General features: G+C 47.9%; 1 protein-coding gene across 8 annotated transcripts in view; it reads left to right on the forward strand.

The window, feature by feature from the left end:
* Positions 1–25,428, forward strand: part of LOC110525840 (autism susceptibility gene 2 protein) — a 416,464-nt gene that overhangs the window by 251,104 nt on the left and 139,932 nt on the right. The window lies entirely within an intron of this gene.

A 25,428-nucleotide genomic window follows, 5' to 3' on the forward strand; every position in this document is an offset into this window, starting at 1 on the left:
CAGAGAGAGAGAGAGAGGATGATGTGTCTGAAGCGTTACAGAGAGAGAGAGAGATAGGATGACTTTAATGTACGCTCTGACCTGACCCCACCTTTATGAACCCTTTCAATTATGGACCATTACAACATCACTCACTGTAATATTGATGTGCGGGCGGGCCCACAGACGTCTTGGGTTGCCCCGCTGTAAGTTGAGACAAACACTTAAGAAGTTGTTATGGTGGATTCCTATTCCTCAATGCCACTGCTTTAGTTTAGTACTCAATAATTCAGAACCTAGCTAGCGTTAATTAGTTCCCCATAGGCTGATCCCTACGGAGACTCCCACTGTGCCTTCACTGTCATGTAGTTATATATCATGTCGCCTTTCAAATCAATTACATTTTGATCTGATAGACATGTAATTCGGCCTGATTGAGTTTTCTGCACAGCGACAGCCAAACTGTTTGTGTGGAAACAGAAACAAAGTCAGTCAAAACAGGAAGCTCCGTCAAATTAAAACGGCATTTCATCCTGATTGAGGCTGCCTGCTTGCACGTACAAAAAAAAACACACGAGATGTAATTATGATAATAATAACAGTAACAATCTGTGTTTTCTCAGGTTTGTTAGTTTTATTTCCCACATGAAATCCGCCTAAAGACTAAAATAATGTTTGCTTTTATTGAGACATTACAGCGGATCTGATTGTTTTCATCGTGTGTAATTTACCTGATTTAATCCGAACCGTCGTGTTTCTCTTTTTTTCTGACTACGTGTCTAGCGACAGGATAAATGAAACCACGCACAGCAGAGTTGCTGTGTTCCACTCAGCTTACGAGTAGATTCAGAGGTTAGAAGACAGCCAAGGCCTTGGCCCTATTCCTTTGTTCTATCACTGTTAAGTAACTATCTCTCCCCCCACCTCCCGCCTGCACTATCCAGCATCCAGCCCATCTTTTAGTCCAGTTGACCAATGGCTGTTGCTTCTGTACTGCCGAGAAGAAGCAGGAGTTACCAGGAGCTGTACGGACAGGGTGTGTGTTGATGAGAAGAGCGAGGCGGTGGTTAGGCACATCGGTCGTAAAATAGTAATGAAATGTGGCTGTTGTCAGACCCTTTAAGGATAACAGTCGTAGCAAAAGCAGGCCGGCTTATCCCTAAGCAGGCAGGAGATTGTGCGTGTCAAAGGCGGACTTTTCGCCCAAAATAAATCACTTAGAAGGACCACCAATTCCTCTGCCACCACATCCACTTATTTCTGGTGCGGCTCTATCTTTTAAATCCCCTCAGGTAGTTGTCTCTCATTGCCCCCATATTCTTAACCCCCCCCCCCCCCCCCCCCCCCCCACACACACACACACACACACCTCTCTCTCTCTTGCTCAGTCTTTTGTTAGAGTCTTCCATTTTTGCTACAGTATGTGGAGCCAGGGCGCAGTACTACAGTACAACCTCTTCTTCCATTGCGGGCATGGCTGCTGGAAATGGGTTTTTTACTGCCTTCATTAAGATGTGCAGCAGTCAGATGCGATGGCAAGGTGTTTCCCTCCTGAAGTTTAGCTCCATGAACCTCGCCATTAGAACACATTATGGCCCCAGATTTCAGGGCACAGTGGAACACTGTATAATTTGATTAGTGTTATTAATCAAGTGGAATAGCTTCCCTCCTCTCCATTACGCTCCCATACCCCCCTGTCTTCCCCATCCTCCCCCCTCTCCCTTCCCTCCTCTCCATTACGCTCCCATACCCCCCTGTCTTCCCCATCCTCCCCCCTCTCCCTTCCCTCCCTCTCCATTACACTCCCATACCCCCTGTCTTCCCCATCCTCCCCCCTCTCCCTTCCCTCCCTCTCCATTACACTCCCATACCCCCATGTCTTCCCCATCCTCCCCCCTCTCCCTTCCCTCCTCTCCATTACGCTCCCATACCCCCCTGTCTTCCCCATCCTCCCCCCTCTCCCTTCCCTCCCTCTCCATTACACTCCCATACCCCCTGTCTTCCCCATCCTCCCCCCTCTCCCTTCGCTCCCTCTCCATTACGCTCCCATACCCCCCTGTCTTCCCCATCCTCCCCCCTCTCCCTTCGCTCCCTCTCCATTACGCTCCCATACCCCCCTGTCTTCCCCATCCTCCCCCCTCTCCCTTCCCTCCTCTCCATTACGCTCCCATACCCCCTGTCTTCCCCATCCTCCCCCCTCTCCCTTCCCTCCCTCTCCATTACACTCCCATACCCCCTGTCTTCCCCATCCTCCCCCCTCTCCCTTCCCTCCTCTCCATTACGCTCCCATACCCCCCTGTCTTCCCCATCCTCCCCCCTCTCCCTTCCCTCCCTCTCCATTACGCTCCCATACCCCCTGTCTTCCCCATCCTCCCCCCTCTCCCTTCCCTCCCTCTCCATTACACTCCCATACCCCCCTGTCTTCCCCATCCTCCCCCTCTCCCTTCGCTCCCTCTCCATTATGCTCCCATACCCCCCTGTCTTCCCCATCCTCCCCCCTCTCCCTTCCCTTCTCTCCATTACGCTCCCATACCCCCCTGTCTTCCCCATCCTCCCCCCTCTCCCTTCGCTCCCTCTCCATTACACTCCCATACCCCCCTGTCTTCCCCATCCTCCCTCCTCCTTCCCTTGCATCTCCTCCCACTCTTCTCTCCTCCCACTGTAACACGCAGCCTGCCTGCCTGCCTGCCTGCCTGCCTGCCTGCCTTCCTGCCTTCCTGCCTTCCTGCCTGCCTGCCTGCCTGCCTTCCTGCCTGCCTGCCTGCCTGGTTGTTAAAGGCCTAAGCACTCCTTCCCTTTAAAAACAATGATTTACAGCCTGTTTTTTCTTCCCCTGCCCAGCACATAAATCAATTGAGATGAAAGTTCCATAATTGTGCTTGCGGGGAGGGATTTGAGGTAAAATTGCTCTATGAATTTTTTAAAGGGAATTTTTACTAGCTGTTCAATGGAGTTGGAAGGCGAGGAAAGGAAGGTGAGGCCAGTAGGATTTATGGGCCTGGAGTCTTCATTACTGAAGACATTTTCCTGCAAATGATAGTGCAGACCCCAGAGTTGGGAGAGCGGCCCCACCAGAGAGCTGCCTGGGAGTTTTAACCTGGTTAATCTCTTGTGGAGAGACCATCTCACAGCACTAATATCATGTGTTAGGGATGGAGGGATGAGGAGGAGGATGGAGGGTAGGCATTTGTTCTCTAGAACAGGGGCTGAAATCATAACTGTGGCTGGGGGTTGTTTTATTTCTTTCTACATGGTAAATGATTGCGGGGGTTTAAAATATGCCTCACGCAAGAGTTAATTTAATTTTAAGACTTCTTTGTTTTCCTTAACACGATAGGCAATAGGGGATGTTGTTTTCTTTTTAAAGAAATTACATTTTTAAATATTACGTGAAAAATGTAAATTGTTCATCATAGCGTAATCCATGTTTTGTACTAGTTGAGGCTTGAGGTGGCATAGTGGAATGCAGGTAGGGAATAACAGATAGCACATTACAAAATAAAGACAAGAGGAGGAGGAGAGGAAAGACTAATCACCTCTAATAAAGAGCCAAATTCTCTCTCTCTGTCTCTGTTTCTGTCTCTCTCCCTCTCTCTCTGTCTCTCTCTCCCTCTCTCTCTGTCTCTCTCCCTCTCTCTATCTCTGTCTGTTTCTGTCTCTCTCTGTCTCTGTTTCTGTCTCTCTCCCTCTCTCTCTGTCTCTGTTTCTGTCTCTCTCTCTCTCTGTCTCTGTTTCTGTCTCTCTCTCTGTCTCTGTTTCTGTCTCTCTCCCTCTCTCTCTGTCTCTCTCTCCCTCTCTCTCTGTCTCTCTCTCCCTCTCTCTCTCTCTGTCTGTTTCTGTCTCTCTCTGTCTCTGTTACTGTCTCTCTCCCTCTCTCTCTGTCTCTCTCTCCCTCTCTCTCTGTCTCTGTTTCTGTCTCTCTCTCTCTCTGTCTCTGTTTCTGTCTTTCTCACTGTCTCTGTTTCTGTCTCTCTCTCTCCCTCTCTCTCTCTCTCTCTCTCTCTCTCTCTCTCTCACTGTCTCTGGTTCTGTCTCTCTCTCTCTCTCTGTCTCTGTTTCTGTCTCTCTCTCTCTCTGTCTCTGTTTCTGTCTCTCTCCCACTCTCTCTGTCTCTCTCTCCCTCTCTCTCTGTCTCTCTCCTTCTCTCTCTGTCTGTCTCTCTCTCTCTCTCTCTGTCTCTGTTTCTGTCGCTCTCTCTGTCTCTGTCTCTGTTTCTGTCTCTATCTCTCTCTGTCTCTGTTTCTGTCTCTCTCCCTCTCGCTCTGTCTCTCTCTTGCTCTGTCTCTCTCTCTCTGTCTCTCTGTTTCTGTCTCTCTCCCTCTCTTTCTGTCTCTCTCTTTCTGTCTCTCTCTCTCTGTCTCTCTGTCTCTGTTTCTGTCTCTCTCCCTCTCGCTCTGTCTCTATCTGTCTCTCTGTCTCTGTTTCTGTGTCTCTCTGTCTCTGTTTCTGTCTCTCTCTCTGTGTCTCTCTGTCTCTGTTTCTGTCTCTCTCTCTCTGTTTCTGTCTCTCTCTCTTTCTGTCTCTGTTTCTGTCTCTCTGTCTCTGTTTCTGTCTCTCTCTCTCTGTCTCTCTCTCTCTCTGTCTCTCTGTCGCTGTTTCTGTCTCTCTCTCTCTGTTTCTGTCTCTCTCTCTCTGTTTCTGTCTCTCTCTCTGTCTCTGTTTCTGTCTCTGTTTCTGTCTCTGTCTCTGTTTCTGTCTCTCTCTCTCTGTCTCTCTCTCTCTCTGTCTCTGTCTCTGTTTCTGTCTCTCTCTCTCTGTCACTCTCTCTCTGTCACTCTGTCTCTGTTTCTCTCTCTCTGTCTCTGTTTCTGTCTCTCTCTCTGTTTCTGTCTCTCTCTCTCTGTCTCTCTCTCTCTGTCTCTCTGTCTCTCTTTCTGTCTCTCTCTCTCTCTCTGTCTCTCTCTCTGTCTCTGTTTCTGTGTCTCTCTATCTCTGTTTCTGTCTCTCTTCCTCTGTTTCTGTCTCTCTCTCTCTGTCTCTCTCTGTCTCTGTTTCTGTCTCTCTCCCTCTCGCTCTGTCTCTCTCTCTGTCTCTGTTTCTGTCTCTCTCCCTCTCGCTCTGTCTCTCTCTCTGTCTCTGTTTCTGTCTCTGTTTCTGTCTCTCTCTGTCTCTCTTTCTCTGTTTCTGTCTCTCTCTCTGTTTCTGTCTCTCTCTCTGTCTCTGTTTCTGTCTCTCTCTCTCTCTGTCTGTTTCTGTCTCTCTCTCTCTGTCTCTGTTTCTGTCTCTTTCTCTCTCTGTTTATGTCTCTCTGTCTCTGTTTCTGTCTCTCTCTCTCTGTCTCTCTCTCTCTCTGTCTCTCTGTCTCTGTTTCTGTCTCTCTCTCTCTGTTTATGTCTCTCTCTCTCTGTTTCTGTCTCTCTCTCTGTCTCTGTTTCTGTCTCTGTTTCTGTCTCTGTCTCTGTTTCTGTCTCTCTCTCTCTCTGTCTCTCTGTCTCTGTTTCTGTCTCTCTCTCTGTTTCTGTCTCTCTCTCTCTGTCTCTGTTTCTGTCTCTCTCTCTCTCTGTCTCTGTTTCTGTCTCTCTCTCTCTCTCTGTCTCTGTTTCTGTCTCTCTCTCTCTGTTTCTGTCTCTCTCTCTCTGTCTCTGTTTCTCTCTCTCTCTCTCTCTGTCTCTGTTTCTGTCTCTCTCTTTCTGTCTCTCTCTCTCTCTCTCTGTCTCTGTTTCTGTCTCTCTCTCTGTCTCTCTGTCTCTGTTTCTGTCTCGCTCCCTCTCGCTCTGTCTCTCTTTCTGTCTCTCTCTCTCTGTCTCTCTCTCTGTCTCTGTTTCTGTGTCTCTCTGTCTCTCTTGCTCTGTTTCTGTCTCTCTCTCTGTCTCTCTCTGTCTCTGTTTCTGTCTCTCTCCCTCTCGCTCTGTCTCTCTCTCTGTCTCTGTTTCTGTCTCTCTCCCTCTTGCTCTGCCTTTCTCTGTCTCTGTCTCTGTTTCTGTCTCTCTACCTCTCGCTCTGTCTCTCTGTCTCTCTCTCTCTCTCTCTCTCTCTGTCTCTCTCTCTCTCTGTCTTTGTCTCTGTTTCTGTCTCTCTCCCTCTCGCTCTGTCTCTCTCTGTCTCTCTCTGTCTCTCGCTTTCTGTCTTGTGCATCAGCCATGCGCCTTCCTGAGCGTCAATGGAAACAAGCCTCCAGTCTTAATCAAACCTGTCTTCCACCCTGCCGCCATCTTGTTTCTAGCGGCAGCCAATGTGGGATATAATGGTGCATTAAACATCACTGAGGACTCCTGCCATGTTTTTGTTATGGGTACACCCCCCGCACCCCCTGCCTGTGCTCATATGGACTCTGTTGTCACCCTCCTTCCCTCTTGGAGGTTGTCCTCTTTGATTTATAAAGGAGTGTCATTCCACCCCACCTCCTCCTCCTCTCATTCTCCAGTCCAAGATGGTGGTCTCTCCGCCTCCTCTCATTCTCCAGTCCAAGATGGCTGTCTCTCCTCCTCCTCTCATTCTCCAGTCCAAGATGGCTGTCTCTCCTCCTCCTCTCATTCTCCAGTCCAAGATGGCTGTCTCTCCTTCTCCTCTCCTTCTCCAGTCCAAGATGGCTGTCTCTCCTCCTCCTCTCATTCTCCAGTCCAAGATGGTGGTCTCTCCTCCTCCTCTCATTCTCCAGTCCAAGATGGCTGTCTCTCCTCCTCCTCTCATTCTCCAGTCCAAGATGGCGGTCTCTCCTCCTCCTCTCATTCTCCAGTCCAAGATGGCTGTCTCTCCTCCTCTCATTCTCCAGTCCAAGATGGCTGTCTCTCCTCCTCCTCTCATTCTCCAGTCCAAGATGGCTGTCTCTCCTTCTCCTCTCATTCTCCAGTCCAAGATGGCTGTCTCTCCTTCTCCTCTCATTCTCCAGTCCAAGATGGCTCTCTCCATCTTCTCTCATTCTCCAGTCCAAGAGGGCTGTCTCTCCTCCTCCTCTCATTCTCCAGTCCAAGATGGCTGTCTCTCCTTCTCCTCTCATTCTCTAGTCCAAGATGGCTGTCTCTCCTTCTCCAGTCCAAGATGGCTGTCTCTCCTTCTCCTCTCATTCTCCAGTCCAAGATGGCTGTCTCTCCTTCTCCTCTCATTCTCCAGTCCAAATGGCTGTCTCTCCTTCTCCTTCTCTGGTGCTGCATGCAGGCAGCCCTTCTTCTCAAGGTTAGCGTCAGCGTAAAAAAATATGCCAGGTCTCATTCCGTATCCTGCCCGGCGTCCGCTCAATTCTACAGCCCAGTAGGCTGAGAAGTGGAAGGGTAAACCTAGTGGAGGAGGGAAAGACGGGGGGGAAGAAATAAGTGATTGCACAGCCTGTCACTGCTTGAATCAGATCTCATTCCAGGGGCGCTAGCAACTGGACGAAATTAGTCACTTCTCACTAGGACAGACCTGAGACTCTCTTAGAGCCCGGGATGAGGCGGAGGGGAGAATGAAGGGCCGACCCACCCAGCAGCTGCATGGGCTAAGCACATCCATTTCATTACAGCAGTGCCCCAGCTCAGCAGACAGACAGAGGGGCTTAGCACTGGAATGGACCAGAGCAGAGCTCAACTAGGCTGTTCAGCCAGGCTCTGTCTATGGAGAACACAGCAGCATGAATGCTACGCTACAACAAGGCCAGCGTGTTCTATTTCATTCTATGAGCTAGAGTCTGCAGAATACAGCAGGCTGAACTGTGAGCAGGAGTGTGGCACAGTATGGTGCTGATGTGAAGTCAGAGTTGTTGTCTATGTAGGGCTGTTATGAGATTGGGAGCTTTTTCGATCACAATATCACGTAACAAAATGAAGCAGGGTCACGAATGTCATTTTAAAAGGTTTAGAAACAACAAAAACAAAGGAATGTTAGTCTCTTACCTTTCCTCTGTTTCTGCAGGCCAGCACAAATCTGTATGTGTTGACTGGTGTGTTTTGTGAGTCTCAAGCTTGGGGCCTGAGGCTTGACAATACCTTTCATGAGCCAGAACAAAAACAACACCATGACGAAGGTGGGTAGGGGAGGGGGGGGGGGGGGGGGGGGGGGGGGGGGGGGGGCGTTTGTCCTGGGCCCTGTGCATAGACACAGCGTGACCAATTGAGGTTGGGGGGATGAATGAGGGTATTCACGGTGCCTAATGAAAGAGCTCCCGCTGGGCCTCGAATGAGGGTGGACCCATCTGCACCACACGGCCAAGCGCAAACCAAACCAGTGACCTCGAGAATTACCCAGGAAGCACTTTGTGACGGTCTCCCCAGCAACAGGCCGGGTTCACATGGTAACCGGGCTCTTTTCTCAATCAATCCCTGGTTCTGGCTGGCCTCTTCAACAGAAAATAAAGCAACGTTTCGTCGGAAGGCTTGGTCTGAGGGACCCGTGTGAAATCAACTTAGAGAGGACACAGAGGACACCCAAAAGGAACTGGCAAGGATTATTTAATAGGAAGTAGAACCCTCTGAGCTGAGATCTCGACCCAGTTTCAGAGAGATGTGGGATGTCGTGGCCCTCTGGAGCTTGTTCACCTTCAAGACACAAATAGCTTCTTGTTTGTGGTTGTGTTTGTACCTTAAGGCTGTGTAATACACTATGTGTTCAAATGAAGTAGATGTACTGTAACAGAAAGTGAACCACCGTAAAGTGAAACAAACACCACCGTAGAGATGCGGGATTACAGAGTATTTATAGTTGCATCTGGGGTTTGGACATTCGATTTATAGACTTACTGTTTGTTACAGGCAGGGCTTCATTTGCCGAGTTGAATCCCAATCAGCTCTATGGGCCTGGGGAACATAGTGTGCCTCCTTACCGCGGTTCTAACTCCCGGCTCCTGTGGGACGCGAGACTGTGTTAGCATGCTAAACTAAAGCCTAGCCTGGGAGATATACAGTAATAGATCAGAGAAGTTAGTCAGTGGATCTCTATCCCCTGTTGGGACTTTTGACAGCTACGCGATGACAATCCACCCCTGCGCTGCGTCTCTCCTCCTAACATCACACGGTAATGAGATTGCGCTGCTGGAGATATCACTACAAAGCATGAGTCTGACTGCACCTTCAGACGGGCCTGCCTTTGCTTGCCTCCATTGTCTGGCTTCACTGCCTGCCTGAAACCAAAAAGAGGTGCTGAAACAAAACAATCAGAATCAGGAATCAGAAGAATCCGAATGAGGAAGCTCCCCGTCGTCTCCCCCAATTCTCCGCAGATGCCTCCGCCGTACGCGCCTGCTCCTCACCTCGGAACGCTTTCATCCTGAGAGTGATTAGCCAATCCGTAACGTTTTAAAGCCCCTTTGAGGGTGTTTTTCCTCAAAACCAGAGAGTTACGTTGCGTTAAAGGGGGGGGGGGGGCTCTTGTTTCGGGAGGAGCGTTCCTCACCGGGCTGCCAGTGATCTCTCCTCTAATTGTGGCGTTCTCTCGTTGTCTCGTTGTCTGATGAAGCTTGCTGTGCGTGTTGGCGTGGGAGCACTTTGAGCCCAGCCGCCGCTCTCTGCTGCTCTCTTGTTCTCCTCCCCGTCAGATCAGCACACCAAAGTCACTCCGGTTTAGAAACCACCCTGTTCCGCTGTGTCTGTCTGTGTGAGGATGGCTTTGTACTGTACACACTTAAGGCACAAATGATCCCTCTGATAAGGCCTAATGCTGACCCGATGTGACCACTACAGGAGGTGGGAGAGATGAATAGAGGACTCATCCAACCCCCATAGTCACGATTATACATTTACATCAACACATGTTCCCTTCCTGGTACACTTGAAGTGTTTTCCACTTTTTGCAGTTTTTCTATTTCAGAAGCTTTTCTTTCCTTTGCTGTAGGAGAATCTGACACGTTGACAATTGTGCAACTTTTGTAGCTAGTGCATGAAAGCAGGAGGGAGCAAAAGCCCCATGTTTCAGGGCCTTTGAATGTGGTTCTATAGCACCACGCAGCGTTGACAGGTGAGCTCAAAAGCCCAACTTCTCTGATAGGGGATAAGACAGGTTGTGAGGAATCGGGGGAAGGAGGGCGGGCGAAAGCGTCACGTACGCACGCACGCACACACACACGCACACACGCACGCACACAAGCAAAGGAGGTAGGGAGAGAGAGTGGGACGAAGTGAAGAGAATCGAAGGTAAAAGAGAGGAGGGAAGGAGTGAAAACGCAGCTGATAAAAATCTGTATTATAACAACATTAATTGATGCTGCTGAGTGCCATATGTGGAGCCATATGGAGCAGGCATCCCAGAGGGCTGCTGTAATAGACAGCCTGCGGTGGTGCACACAACTTGGCACGTTTACAAACAAGGGACCTCCCATTAATGTCAGGGAGACAGAGGGGGAGAGAGAGGGGAGACAGAGGAGGAGAGAGAGGGGAGACAGAGGAGGAGAGAGAGGGGAGACAGAGGGGGAGAGAGAGGGGAGACAGAGGAGGAGAGAGAGGGAAGACAAAGGGAGAGAGAGAGACAGACGGGGAGAGAGAAAGGAGACAGAGGAGGAGAGAGAGGGAAGACAGGAGGAGAGAGAGGGAAGACAAAGGGAGAGAGAGAGAGACAGATGGGGAGAGAGAGGGGAGACAGAGGAGGAGAGAGAGGGAAGACAGAGGAGGAGAGAGAGAGACAGACGGGGAGAGAGAGGGGAGACAGAGGAGGAGAGAGAGGGGAGACAGAGGAGGAGAGAGAGGGAAGACAAAGGGAGAGAGAGAGACAGACGGGGAGAGAGACAGACGGGGAGAGAAACAGACAGGGAGAGAGAGAGAGAGAGGGGAGAGAGACAGACGGGGAGAGAGACAGACGGGGAGAGAGACAGACGGGGAGAGAGACAGACAGGGAGAGAGAGAGAGAGAGAGAGAGGGGGAGAGAGACAGACGGGGAGAGAGACAGACGGAGAGAGAGAGAGAGAGAGAGAGAGAGAGAGAGAGAGAGAGAGAGAGAGAGAGAGAGAGAGGGGGAGAGAGAATAACTGTTTGTATTAGAAAGTATGTTAGTTGTTTTGTTTTTGTTTTTTTGCTCAGATTATTTTAGTGCTCCGTACTGTAAATGGCCACATTTTAATTACGGTAATAAATGACCTCGCCCTGCAGTGTTGATGAGCGGCGGGACCCCACCCCTCCGGCCGACCCACTCCCCTCCACCCAACTGTCCCCCCCCTCCGTAGATGCCATCCTCAGCCCACTGCACCACACACACACACACACACACACACACACACACACACACACACACACACACACACACACACACACACACAGTGATGTATGGTGCCCTGACGAAGTGTGCTTAATCAGCTCCATTTAATCTCTCCTCCCCCTAATAACGGAGAGAGCAGAGGTCTGCTCCATCCGCGCTATAGAACCCTACTGTCTGCAGTACCCTACCCTGCCCTGTCATATCCACAGCTGCATTGTCTCAGAGCTGTCTCTACGTCTGGCAAAGGAGATGAGCTCCTGACTGTGAGGGGCACTGTGTCTGCACTCTGCAGGGACGGCCGGGCTCCATGAAGATTGCCCAGCTTCCCTGCTTCAGTATTAGCAGTGGCAGACAGCGTCATGTCTCTCTCCTCTCTCTGGGGGGGGGGGGGGCTGGATGAATGGGGGAAGTGACAGTGGGATGTACATGGAACTGAGTTGTCAGCCATTCTGTTGGGTCTCATAGACTGTGAGGCTAAACAAGAAGAGAGCACAGCTGTTTCCTTACTGGCTGGCTCTGAGGGGGAGAGAGGGAGGGGATAGAGCGAAAAACAGAGAGAGTGGGAGGGAGAGGAGCGAGAGAGAAAGGGATCTCTCAACTGTGATGTGTGCTGATGTAGCTGCAGCTCTGGGTCAAACGCTGCCAGTGTTTTGTGTTCGTCTTTGTTTCGTCTTCCCTGTGCTCCACTAAATTATTCACAGCCTGAGGATGTTCACTGTGAATACTGTACCCCCTCCTCCTCCTTTCTCCCTCTCTCTCATGCCTCTCTCTCTCTCTCTCTGGGCAATTTCATGGTAACAGATTTAAGCTGATATGTATGGCAACCACAAGCCATTGATTTCAAAGTTTAACAAACCATTCAACTCTATGCACAATGACCACTTTGAACAATTTACACAGTAAAAAATAAATGAGGAATTACTGGAAAAACTGCAGTTTAGTTTGGTAACAGAATTACACAGTTCTTCCTGTAAAATTATTTCTGTTTGATATATATTTTAAAATAAAATTCCGTTACCATGGAATTGCCCTTCTTTCTGTTCTCGCTCCTTCTCCCTCTCTTCCCTTCTCCATCTCTCTTCCCTTCTCCCTCTCTTCCCTTCTCCCTCTCTTCCCTTCTCCCTCTCTTCCCTTCTCCCTCTCTTCCCTGCTCCATCTCTCTTCCCTTCTCCCTCTCTTCCCTTCTCCATCTCTCTTCCCTTCTCCCTCTCTTCCCTTCTCCATCTCTCTTCCCTTCTCCCTCTCTTCCCTGCTCCATCCCTCTCTTCCCTTCTCCATCTCTCTTCACTTCTCCATCTCTCTTCCCTGCTCCATCCCTCTCTTCTCTTCTCCATCTCTCTTCCCTTCTCCATCTCTCTTCCCTTCTCCATCCCTCTCTTCCCTTCTCCATCCCTCTCTTCTCTTCTCCATCTCTCTTCTCTTCTCCATCTCTCTTCCCTTCTCCATTTCTCTTCCCTTCTCCATCTCTATTCCCTGCTCCATCCCTCTCTTCCCTTATTCCTCTCTTCCCTGCTCCATCCCTATCTCCCCTGCTCCATCCCTATCTCCCCTGCTCCATCCCTATCTTCCCTTCTCCATCCCTCTCTTCCCTTCTCCATCCCTCTCTTCCCTTCTCCATCCCTATCTTTCCTTCTCCCTCTCACCTTCCCTACTCCATCCGTCTCTTCCCTTCTCCCTCTCACCTTCCCTACTCCATCCCTCTCTTCCCTTCTCCCTCTCACCTTCCCTACTCCATCCCTCTCTTCCCTTCTCCATCTCACCTTCCCTACTCCATCCCTCTCTTCCCTTCTCCATCTCACCTTCCCTACTCCATCCCTCTCTTCCTTTCTCCATCCCTCTCTTCTCTTCTCCCTCTCACCTTCCCTACTCCATCCCTCTCTTCCCTTCTCCATCCCTCTCTTCTCTTCTCCATCTCTCTTCCATGCTCCATCCCTCTCTTCCATGCTCCATCCCTCTCTTCTCTTCTCCATCCCTCTCTTCCCTTCTCCATCTCTCTTCCATGCTCCATCCCTCTCTTCTCTTCTCCATCCCTCTCTTCCCTGCTCCATCCCTCTCTTCCCTTCTCCATCTCTCTTCCCTTCTCCATGTCTCTTTCCTGCTCCATCCCTCTCTTCCCTGCTCCATCCCTCTCTTCCCTGCTCCATCCCTCTCTTCCCTTCTGCATCCCTCTAATCCCTTCTCCATCTCTCTTCCCTGCTCCATCCCTCTCTTCCCTGCTCAATCCCTCTCTTCCCTTCTCCATCCCTCTCTTCCCTTCTCCCCCTCACCTTCCCTACTCCATCCCTCTCTTCCCTTCTCCATCCCTCTCTTCTCTTCTCCATCCCTCTCTTCCCTTCTCCCTCTCACCTTCCCTACTCCATCCCTCTCTTCCCTTCTCCATCCCTCTCTTCCATTCTCCATCTCTCTTCCCTGCTCCATCCCTCTCTTCCCTTCTCCATCCCTCTCGTCCATGCTCCATCCCTCTCTTCCCTTCTGCATCCCTCTAATCCCTTCTCCATCTCTCTTCCCTGCTCAATCCCTCTCTTCCCTTCTCCATCCCTCTCTTCCCTTCTCCATCCCTCTCTTCCATGCTCCATCCCTCTCTTCCCTTCTCCCTCTCTCTTCCCTTCTCCCTCTCTCTTCCCTACTCCATCTCTCGTGATAGCTTGTTTGGAAAGATAACAGAAGTTTCCTTCTTGCTCTCAGGTTAATTCAACCCCCACCCCTCCAACCCTTCATTACCATCTACATCTCTCACCCTCCTCCTTTCATCCCTCTTGCTTCTGTCTATTTCCTCTCCCCCATCTTTCTCTCTCTCTCAGTTGACATATCTGAGGCAGACACCGCTTTAAAAAAGGAGGATAGAACCAGCTGTTAACATCTCTCTCTCTCTCTCTCTCTCTCTCTCTCTCTCTCTCTCTCTCTCTCTCTCTCTCTCTCTCTCTCTCTCTCTCTCTCTCTCTCTCTCTCTCTCTCTCTCTCTCTCTCTCTCTCTCTCTCTCTCTCTCTCTCTCTCTCTCTCTCTCTCTCTCTCTCTCTCTCTCTCTCTCTCTCTCTCTCTCTCTCTAGTAGTGCTATTCATTCTCTCCATAGCTGTCAGTAGTGCCGTGGTAAACAAGTGCCTGATCTTTTATTTTCTAAACAGTAGCCTAGTCTTCCTGATGAGCACCACAGTCAAGGGTGAGGAAAGTTTGTTTTGCACCACAGCGAAGACCAGACTTCTGCTCTGTCTTCCTTACACTACCCCCTAATGATTTCCAATGACTTTGTTCTCCATTTCTATCCAAGTTCAGAAGTAACCCAAGGGCAAGCCAAATCCTCTGGAAGTCGATGTCACTGATTAAATCTGTTGGCCAGCAGTTTTGTCTCTACGACAGACAGACAGACAGACAGACAGACAGACAGACAGACAGACAGACAGACAGACAGACAGACAGACAGAGCATGTAACAGGGGAGAGATTTGGCCTTAGTGTGCGTGCGTCCCAGAGCCCTATGGTCAAAACTAGTGCACTTTCTAGGGAATAGGGTGTCATTTAGGATGCAGTGTTAGTGTGAGAGCTGCTGTTCTCTGCTCATTCCAGGACAGGAGCTCACATTTTGTATTTCTATTAGATTTGTGATTGGGATCAACCCTGTTGTTTTGTTGTAGATTAATGCGGTGTTAACTGGTTGTTGAGCAAGCTTCAGTACAAAAGCCTGCAGACAGACAGGGGGTTGGAGATGAGATGCACTCTCCTGGCCATCTGAGGAGAGAGGGAGGAGAGAAGAGAGGGAGAGTTGAATCCAGTCCCAGCCAGTGCCACAGGACACTCATTTGTAATTCTTTAGCCTGCCTATGACAGTTTTTGATCATTGCAGAGGAGAAAAGAGGGTGGGAGGCGAGAGGGAAGGGAGGGAGGGGGTAGAATGGACTGCTTTCGCAATTGCTGTCACCCAGCATGAATGCCCCTCTGGCCGAATGACAAGTCTAGCGTGAAGCGCTTGGCTGCCCCCTGAAATTAGCAGTAGAGCCCCCCGGCGGCACATGCTTCTCTTGACCAGCGCACAGTGGGCTGCCGCAAGACTCTTTTCATTGTCTGCTCCCTCACAGCCCCTGACTCCCCCCCCCTCTCTCCCTAGCTCCTATTTATTTATCTCTTTCTCACTCACTCTCCCTCCGTCTCTCCCTCCCTACCTCTCTCTCTCTCTCCCCCTGTGCGTATGCTGGAACTCTGTTAACGGCATCTCTAGTGCTAATCACAATGCTGTCCAAGGGAGGGAGAGATACAGGGAAGGGGGAGTATGTGTGCGGTGTGTGTATGTATTGCATGTCTGTGTCTCCCTCCCCCTTTCTCCGAGAGAGTGAGAGAGAGAGAGAGAGAGAGAGAGAGAGAGAGAGTAACTGTGTAAAGCAATGCCCGGAGGCTCAATCTGTTCCTCACTGAGCTACATCAGTGTGAGAGACGGGCCTCAGGGAAGCCTCCACTCACTCCATCAAACTGTCAGGTAGCCAGCGGAGCCGAGCTGAGAAGGGAGACTCTCAGCTGCCCTCAGGGCCAGTTCAAGTCAACATCCCATTTCCTTCCTTCCTCTGCTAATTTCTCCTACACCCGACTTAAATTTGCAATGCCCAGTGCCTGCTTTCTGCTGCTACTACAGCTCTGCTCTGCGGTGGGGGCCAGGAGCCGTGTTAAAACAGGGTTTATGTGTGTGGGTGGGTGTGTGTCTCTGACAGGGAGGGGGCTGCTACTGGTGGTGGTTGAGGAGTTATCTGGAAGCAGCGAAGGAGAGAGAGAGAGGAGAGGGTCAGGGGAGAAAACAGAAAGCCAATGGGCGCTAAATGTAAGATGAGCTGCTAAAATGGACGCTGTAAATCAGTATTTTTCTCTTTCTCTATCTCACCTCCCTCTCTCTCCCTCTCTCTCTCTATTTCCCCCTTCTTTCTCTGTCCAATTCTCTCGTACTCCCCTAGCGCCTCCATTTCTTTTCTCTCTCCTAGGGCTGTTGCGTATTCATAATACCATTGTGGATTCCCAATCCCTTTTCTGCTGGCTTTTTGGCAGCTTGTTTTTTTTCCTCATGAATAAATGCTCCCCAATCTCTCTCCTATCAGTCCCATTAGAGTCTGCTCCTCTCCCTGCCAGACTACTGTGAGAGACCGCCAACACCCCTCCAGCCCCCCACCTCTAGCGAGTGCTGAAAGCAAAGGCTGAGGGATTTCAAGTTGGAAGGCACAACCCACTGGGAACAGACGTCAATTCAATGTCTATTCCACGTTGGTTCAACATAATTTCATTGAAATGACGTGGAAACAACATTGATTCAACCAGCGTGTGCACAGTGGGAAGGCACTCTTTTAATGTAATAGGGGGGAACCCCCCCCTTCTGTTTCCCTCCCTCCTGCCTGTCTTCTGACCACATGCTCTACACTGCTCTGGAAGTGAAGCGCTGGGCTGGGCTGGCTGTCCCTGAAGGAGGCTGTTTGCACGGGATCTGGGTTTTGTAAAGCCGTGCTTGGCTTGGCTTGGCCTGGCAGTGTCGGGGGTCAGGCCTATATCTTTCATCACTCTGGTTGATTTACATGGTCTGTTATTCAGCTCCCTGAAGTGTGTCAGCTCCTCAGCTCCTCCCAGGGAAGGAACCTTGGTGTCTGTCTAATGTAAAGAGCTGCTCTCAGCCCCTGTCTCGCTATGCTTCTCTCTCTCTCGCTCTCAACTCAGCTCTCTGTTTGTACAGCCATCTCAGAGGTCCCCAGCTCAAACATGGGTTTACATCAGAGCCGGGGCCTTTTCTTCTTGTGGTCGATATAATTTCCGCCCGTGGGCACTTTTCACTCTGAGCGTCCATCTTCAGCTGGATCAATACATCCCTAATCCCCAGCCCTGGGTCTGACCCCTGGTAATCACTTGGGGCCTCATTTATAACCGTTGCGTAAATTTCCCCAAAATAATCTGCGTGCACCGATTCTGAAAAGACTGCTCGTTTCCAAACTATTGACATTTAGAAGGTTGGCGCAACGGCATACACCGTTTCCTGTTTCCTGTTCTAAATCAGACCTGTCATAAAACGGCGCCCGTGAACGAGCATTGAAACTCTGCCGGGAACCCCCCCCCCCCCCCCCCCCCCCCCCCCCCCCCCCCCCCCGTTCACCTTTTATGGTGACAGTAATGCCCTTTATTCGCTGTATAATTTGTAACTATTGGCATTAGGCCACAGCACGCAGAAGACAAATTGTTGTTCAATATTTAGTTTATCAATAGATTATTGGGTTTCTATGCCCTGCCTTGGTATAGGCTCTGAGATTAAATCGGCAATGATGTCACACTCCTATCACACACCTATACTGTAGCCTACTCATACTGTCAAATATTTTACACAAGCTACCAGTCTATTTACTCTGTTGGTAGAATGTTTTAATCTCTAGCGGTCATTTATTCTGTATCTGGATAATGGACTGTCAATTACACTACTTACAGTAGCTTACTAAGGCCCACTTCAATGTAAAAGATCGACTGTTCAGCTGTTAAATGCAACTGTATACCTGTATTATAAACCGCGCTGCCGATGATATTGCAAAACTTGAAATACATTTAGTCTCCTGTATCTATTTACGGCCAGAAAAGGTGAGGAATTTAGTTTGCAATGGTTATGAAAATAAAATAAATAGGAAAAGGATTCCTGTCTAATTATTTTAGATTCTAAAAATAAAACACAGATTTTCTCTTCTTCTCTTCTCACAATCGGCAAATGGCTGCATTCTTGCTAATATGTTTTTTTGTTTTTTGTTTTTTCTGAATAAGCTTTTCATCATATCCCCGATTTGCATCAAATACTTTGACCTACTTTCCAGCTGGCAATGCAATATTTTAACCACTGGCAGGTGTGCGTACGCATGGTTTAAAGATTACGGGGAGGTGAGCACATATAATAAAATTATTATAAATGCCAACTTTTGCGTGAAAAATTGTGCACATACATTTTGGGGTATATACAGTTGAAATCCGAATTTTACATACACCTCAGCCAAGTACATTTAAACTCAGTTTTTCACAATTCCTGACATTTAATCCTAGTAAAAATCCCCTGCCATATGTCAGTTAGGATCACCACTTTATTTTAAGAATGTGATATGTCAGAATAATAGTAGAGAGAATGATTTATTTCAGCTTGTATTTATTTAATCACATTCCCAGTGAGTCAGAAGTTTACATACACTCAATTAGTATTTGGTAGCATTGCCATTAAATTGTTTAACTTACGTCAAACATTTTGGGTAGCCTTCCACAAGCTTCCCACAATAAGTTGGGTGAATTTTGGCCCAATCCTCCTGACAGAGCTGGTGTAACTGAGTCAGGTTTGTAGGCCTCCTTGCTCGCACATGCTTTTTCAGTTCTGCCCATACATTTTCTATGGGATTGAGGTCAGGGCTTTGTGATGGCCACTCCAATACCTTGACTTTGTTGTCCTTAAGCCATTTTTCCACAATTTTGGAAGTATGCTTGGGGTCATTGTCCATTTGGAAGACCCATTTGAGACCAAGTTTAACTTCCTGACGGATGTCTTGAAATGTTGCTTCAATATATCCACATAATTTTCCTGCCTCATGAAGCCATCTATTTTGTGAAGTGCACCAGTCCTTCCTGCAGCAAAGCACCCCCACAACATGATGCTGCCACCCCCGTTCTTCACAGTTGGGATGGTGTTCTTCGGTTTGCAAGCCTTCCCCTTTTTCCTCCAAACATAACGATGGTCATTATGGCCAAACAGTTCTATTTTTGTTTCGTCAGACCAGAGGACATTTCTTCAAAAAGTATGATCTTTGTTCCCACTTGCAGTTGCAAACCGTAGTCTGGCTTTTTTATGGCTGTTTTGTAGCAGTGGCTTCTTCCTTCCTAAGCGGCCTTTCAGATTATGACGATAAAGGACTTGTTTGACTGTGGATATTGATACTTTCACACCTGTTTCGTCCAGCATCTTCACAAGGTCCTTTGTTGTTGTTCTGTGATTGATTTGCACTTTTCGCACCAAAGTACGTTCATCTCTAGGAGACAGAACGCGTCTCCTTCCTGAGCGGTATGATGGCTGCGTGGTCCCATGGTGTTTATACTTGCGTACTATTGTTTGTACAGATGAACGTGGTACCTTCAGGCGCTTGGAAATTGCTCCCAAGGATGAACCAGACTTGTGGAGGTCTACAATACTTTTTCTGAGGTTTTGGCTGATTTCTTTTGATTTTTTGTCAAGCAAAGACTTTGAAGGTAGGCCTTGAAATACATCCGCAGGTACACCTCCAATTGACTCAAATGATGTCAATTAGCTCATCAGAAGCTGTTTAAAGGCACAGTCAACTTAGTGTATGTAAACTTCTGACCCACAGGAATTGTGATACAGTGAATTATTAGTGAAATAATCTGTAAACAATGTCCTAACCCCAACTTGCCAAAACTATAGTTTGTTAACAACAAATTTGTGAGTGATTGAAAGATGAGTTTTAATGACTCCAACCTAAGTGTGTGTATACCTCTGGTTTCAACTGTATGTACGTACACACGGTTTATAAATTAGGCCCCTGACTTTCCGCGCAGCCCCCAGGCAAGGTCAAATGCCTGAATAGATCTGAGTCTTTGGTCAAGTCAGAGTGCAGGACCCATATGCAGGTGCCAGGAGGGGTTATGAGGAATTGCTTCATTTAGTTATTTTGTCTTCTCAAAGGTTAAGAAGGTTGAGTGGTGGTGACACTGGTAGTCGCGTCAACGGCAAAGCCCAGTGTTAGAGACTATGAACTCTGTGGTGTCAGTAAACTATTTTATTTACTGTTGGAGAACATAACGTTACCACTGACCTCTCTCTATTGAAAATGTTGCATTTTTTGTTTTCGTTCCGTTTTTGTTCCGCCTTTGGTTGACAGCAAACCCAGGGCATTGTGCGCTCTTCCATTGGCGCCCAGAAGAGAGGTTTGTTTATCGAATTTCCCCCTTGTTTGTCACACAATCAGGATAACCTCAGCGTCGTCTCAACCTCTCCCACCCCCGAGCCTCTGCGATGACTCATCATTATGTTTCTCCCTCTCTTTCTCCCGTGGATGGTGTTGAGACTGAGAGGGGGCTGAAAACACAGGAGCCTGCGAGAAACATCGGCTCCTTGAATTATGGATGTGTGAGTCCTGTAGGAAGAAGTGCTTAACCTTGTGCCGTGCTCGGTGGTGCAATAGAAACGTCCAGTGCTGCTGCTAACAACATGCCTGCCTGGTGGTTGGTGGTCCTGCGGCCCTAGGAGTGGCGACAGTGGCAGGGTACCCAAGCAAGGGCCAAAATCTGCCCCCTAAAAGGTACCCTATTGTGCGATTCCACGCCAACGGGAGCAAAAAATTTTTTGGGGTATCTAAGACTGTTCTGGCAATTCTTAGAAACGTCCTTGAGAGGAAGGATGTTAGACACACTTTTTACATTTGTATCACAATTTATAGATTTTTGAATCACGATGTATGCATAGTGATCCCTGAACCGTACATGATACAGACAACACCTTGGTGTCGTTATACTCATTATAGTGGGCTCTAACATATGGAGTACGTCTACATTCTGAATTACACATTTTCACGTGAAAAATATTTAGATGAATATCTCAAAACTATCGTTTTTGATTTTGCTTATTTGTTTAGAAATATTGTCTGGAACCATATACTCTTCAAACTCCAGAGTGGGCTCTCTGGTACTTTTATTGAAATGACCCATTTTTGACATAGAAATTTACATTTTAGGTCATTAACCAATCACAGCCCTCTTTTAGGATTGCATATTCAGCAAATCACCAGCAGAAGGAATTCCCTTTGATTCTATTTGCCATCCACTGTGTTGGTGGTGCTCATAAAATTGATCAGAACTTTTAGCAGAGAGCCCCCTGGACATTTGATGTACTTGTCGATGATATTTTTTCCAAACAAAAGAATCAAAAAGGGGTCGTTTTAAAATATTCATATTTTTAATGTTGGATAAATGCATTGGAAAATGTGTATTTCAGAATCTAAACATATTCCATATGTTGGAGAACACTCTAAGGAGCACAATGACACCAGTATGTTGTCTGTATCATGTAGGGTACACGGATCGTCAGGTCTTACAGGAGGCATGTATAGGTCTATAAAAGGGCCTAAAATGGCCACTTTAATCATGATTTTCTTCAAAAAATGGTTTGCCATACTAATGTAAAAAGCATGTCAAACATCCTTCCTCTCACTTAAGTTTCTATGTGAGACTTGCCAGAACAATCTGAGGTATCAAAAATATTTTCCGCTTCGGTGACATTTGGGACACACCCAATATCACACACCTCATCTCCGGAACCACAGGAGGGAAATTGAGGTGGAGGAAATTGTGGCTGTTTCTTGGGTAAAGCTACCATTAGATCCCTGTGTATCTGGATGGGCAATAAGGCCTACAGAGAGTGCTTCTGAGCTCTGACACAGTATGAAATTTGTGCTTTTCACCACGTTCTCCTATAATAAACCAAGATGGCCGTTTAGGACTGAGGAAAACAGTACCTGGCCTTTCAGGCCATTCTCTCTGACAACTGTCTCAGCCTTTTGGCTTTGTCAATAGTGAATATGAGGTCTTATCATATCTGTGGGTGCTGGTAGTTCTGAGACTATTTTATTTGACTGAGGCACAAATAGGAATAGTTTCAGTATAATGTCACAGTTGAATTTTTGGAGCACAAGCTGGCAGTGAAATGTATGCGCCACAAGCCTCCGTTCTTTTTTTTTACATCCTTGTGGATATCTCACAGCCAGGATGGCCCCAATCAGTATTCAAGCAGACAGCCCCGACAGACATTGACGCTGTGCCAGTATTTATGTCGCCGGAAAAGTTTCTCCCTCTATCTTCGAGGCAAATTTATCGCAAGTCTCCCCAGAATGTGACGGGTGGAACTGTGTGATTAATTTGGCCAGTCGTTTTTTAATGTGCTCCGGGATGCGTAGCACTTATTGTCTTCCCCCACACGTCTATTACCAAATCTGCAACAACAAAAAAAATCCTGAAGCCGCCTGTCTCCCTCCTCAGCCCTGTTGCCTCATTCCAGGTCTGAGATTTGGGGTCGTCTTGGGGCTAGCCTAGCACTGAGACCCGACCCGGGTCCAGTCTGTACTGGTGTTTCTCTCTTCTGTCAAAATACATCTCCTGCTCCTAAAGTGTTGAAAGCTGTGTAAATGTCAAAACCATCCATCTGAGGTGTGGAGGGGAGGAGAGGGAAGGGAGACTGAGCCATCCGGTGAAGCTATTCCCTGATTTCTTCTCACTGCGGCAGCGGTTGCCAGGTGCAGATGTTGCTCCTCGCTCCGCCTGCCTCTGAACCAGTAGCCAGGTTTTCTCTATCTTCTCTCATTTTTTTCTTTTTTGGTGGGGGTTGTTTTTGAATATCCATGAGAGGGTGGATCCGCTGGGGCTCCTGTCAGGGAATTTTGCGAGCAACATATCTCTCGGTTTTTAACAACGTCCCCTCTGACTGGCCTGGCCTGCTGTCCTGCTGTTGGTTAGGGGAGGTTGGTGTGTTTGTGGTTTTCCATTTTTACCCATTTGGCTGATGTGTTCTCTTTCCTGGCTTGGCCCTAGTTGACTGCTACAGCACAGAGGATCTCTTCTAAGTTGAACAGCGAGAGAACCCTGTTGCACAGGAAGGCATTGGCCTAATGCAGCCCCCACTGTAGCCCTTCCCCACATCGGCGCAATGTAGACCTAGCATAGACTCGGTGTAGACCTATAATAGTATGTAGTTATAACCTGGACCCATGCTAACCAAACACAGCCCTGACAGACCTCTTTCATCTCCTCAGGAGCCACCACCATGTCCCCACTATGTGTTTAATGCTTTTGTTTTTTTGTTGTCACTTTTGACTAGAAACTCCTATCCTGCTGAGAACAACCCCATCCTTCCTCTAGTCCTCTATTTACACTCTGCTGCAGGAAATGTCTCTTAAAGAGATTGGTGAGGTGGGGGGATGAGAGCCCTGCTGTGCTATTTCGATATTATTTTTCCTTCTCCTCCTCTCCAGTGCACTGGCAGCAGCACTCTGTGGCTCCCTTATCCTCTGCTCTCATCCTCATCCTCAGTAAGACCAGCCTGCAGGTCTGTGCTTGGGGAATTCAGCTGCAGCCAGAATCCACCTGTTCCTCTCCACCGCACATGCAGGGCTTCAGCCCGGCCCCAATAACAGGGGGAAGTAGCATCACTGTGTGAGCCGCCCGGCAGCAGCAGGCAGCCGTTGTGGTGCATACTAAGAACACATTTCTCCCAGTTCCCTGGGTATGATCTCAAACCAGGATCCATTTACTTCCAGGCGCAATGTCAACAGGCAAATCTAGGAGAAAGTCTGCAGTTTTTTTGAATGTGGTGATTTTTAAAAAACAAATGACTTGTGAGAGAGAGACAAATGCTGCTTGATTACAGGTTGTGTTGAGTCAGTAACAGGCTCATCTGGGTAGAAATGTGTGACAATCAATTTGCAGAGAACTCCCCATGCTGAATGGGAAGTTGATTGACAGGGAGCCTTAGCCACTTCCAGTTTCTTTAATACCACGTACCTATAATGTATTTTGACAAGTAAAGCCCTGAAATTAGGGTTTGCAAACATTCCCTGGAGAATTAAGGTACAGACAGCAAGCAGGCTTTTTTTCTCTAATCCTGAACTCACACACATAGACATGTGCATACACACACACACCCACACACACACACACACACACACACACACACACACACACACACACACACACACACACACACACACACACACACACACACACACACTGATTGTATACAATGGAACATTTAAACATGCTTTCCAAAGTCAGGGCCATTTGATTTCCTGTCTTTCCCTCTCTTTCTCATTCTCTTTCTGTTTCTCTCTTGCTATATATATATATATATATGTGTGTCTGTGTCTCCCAGTCTCTCTCTATCATTCACTCACTGCCTCTACTATCAACAATGGCCAGTTATAGAAAGGAAATCAATGCATTAATAAGTGTGTTCTCTCTTTTCCATTGATCTGGCCTCCAGTGTAAATGTTTCGACTCCCTTTCTTCTGGAAGAATGGCTTAAAATGGAAGGTTAGGACTTCAGCATGGCCTTAAGATGTTATATAGACAGATGTAAAACGCACACACACGGTCATTCATATCATGTTGAGCCACAGAATCTCTTGACTTTACCACTCTCCCCAGTCAGAGAAAGTCTTCTGCCATTCACCCACAGAATGGGAAGATTCAAGGGCATAAGAGTAGCTCTCTGGAGACATCCTTACCTCTGGACTGTATCAGGCTTGGGTTCAAATACTATTTGAAATCATTTCAAATACTTAAGCTGGGCTTGATTGAGTTTTCCAGTTGCAATAGAACAAATAGAATAGTCGCAAAAGTGCAAACCCCGCCCCGACCTGCACTTCCAGGCAGACTAAAGCAAATGCTAACTGTTTTTGAAAGATTTCGCCTAGTATTTGAACCCAGGTCTGGTCTGTAGTGCTGATTGGTACTCGTTACTTAATTATACATTTAGACCCACCACGCTACAACACAAAGGGCCGCTGTGCCTCTTTTGACCCAAAGTCTCCCTTTGTGCCGGGGCTCTGAAAAGGAGTTAAACAAAATAAAGAGGGGCACTTAAATATGTTGCCACAGAAACTTAATTGACAGATTGAAGCCAGGCCGGCAGTGTTTTTCGGGGGGACCTTCTCTTCTTCTCTTCTCCATGGCTCTTTGCGTGAATAGCTTTTCTCTTTTCTCCCTGGCTCCCCCACTGTGAGGTCCAGGAGGTCTGACCAACCGGTCCACTCCTGTTTCCACAACTTCACTTCCCATTGTAGTGAGAGAGGAGCGACCTGGAGGAGCATTTATTCACTATTAACACCTAATGAACGTGAGAAATGGAAGTAGAGATTAAATGAGAGATCAGCTTTTGTGCCTTTATAAAGGGATGCTAGCCATGCAGGAGACAAGTGGTTATATACATTGTGGGCATAATTGCACATTTGCATTTCAAAAGTTTTAGTCCTTTTTTAGAACCAAATGTGAAATACATTCATGTTAACATACTAAGGTAGAATGTTGGTTATAGGATATGATGGTCTGATGATGTGTGGAAAGCACAATTCATATTCTAATCAAAAGAGTGAAGGACACTTTTCTGTTGATTGCAAAATGGACACGCGACACTCTATACTGATATGTGTTTTCCACTTTTTGTAAACTATGGTATTTGCACAGAAAACTCAAGAATAGCGTTATTGTATTGTATTGTGTACTCCTTTAGAACCCTGAAAGCTCTCTCAAACGCGACACTTTCTCTCCCTTCATCTCCCTTCATTTGTGTTGAAAGCTGTCACTGAACAAGAAGTCTCCCA

This window comes from Oncorhynchus mykiss, chromosome 6 (genome assembly GCF_013265735.2).
Source record: "Oncorhynchus mykiss isolate Arlee chromosome 6, USDA_OmykA_1.1, whole genome shotgun sequence".
Taxonomy (NCBI): domain Eukaryota; kingdom Metazoa; phylum Chordata; class Actinopteri; order Salmoniformes; family Salmonidae; genus Oncorhynchus; species Oncorhynchus mykiss.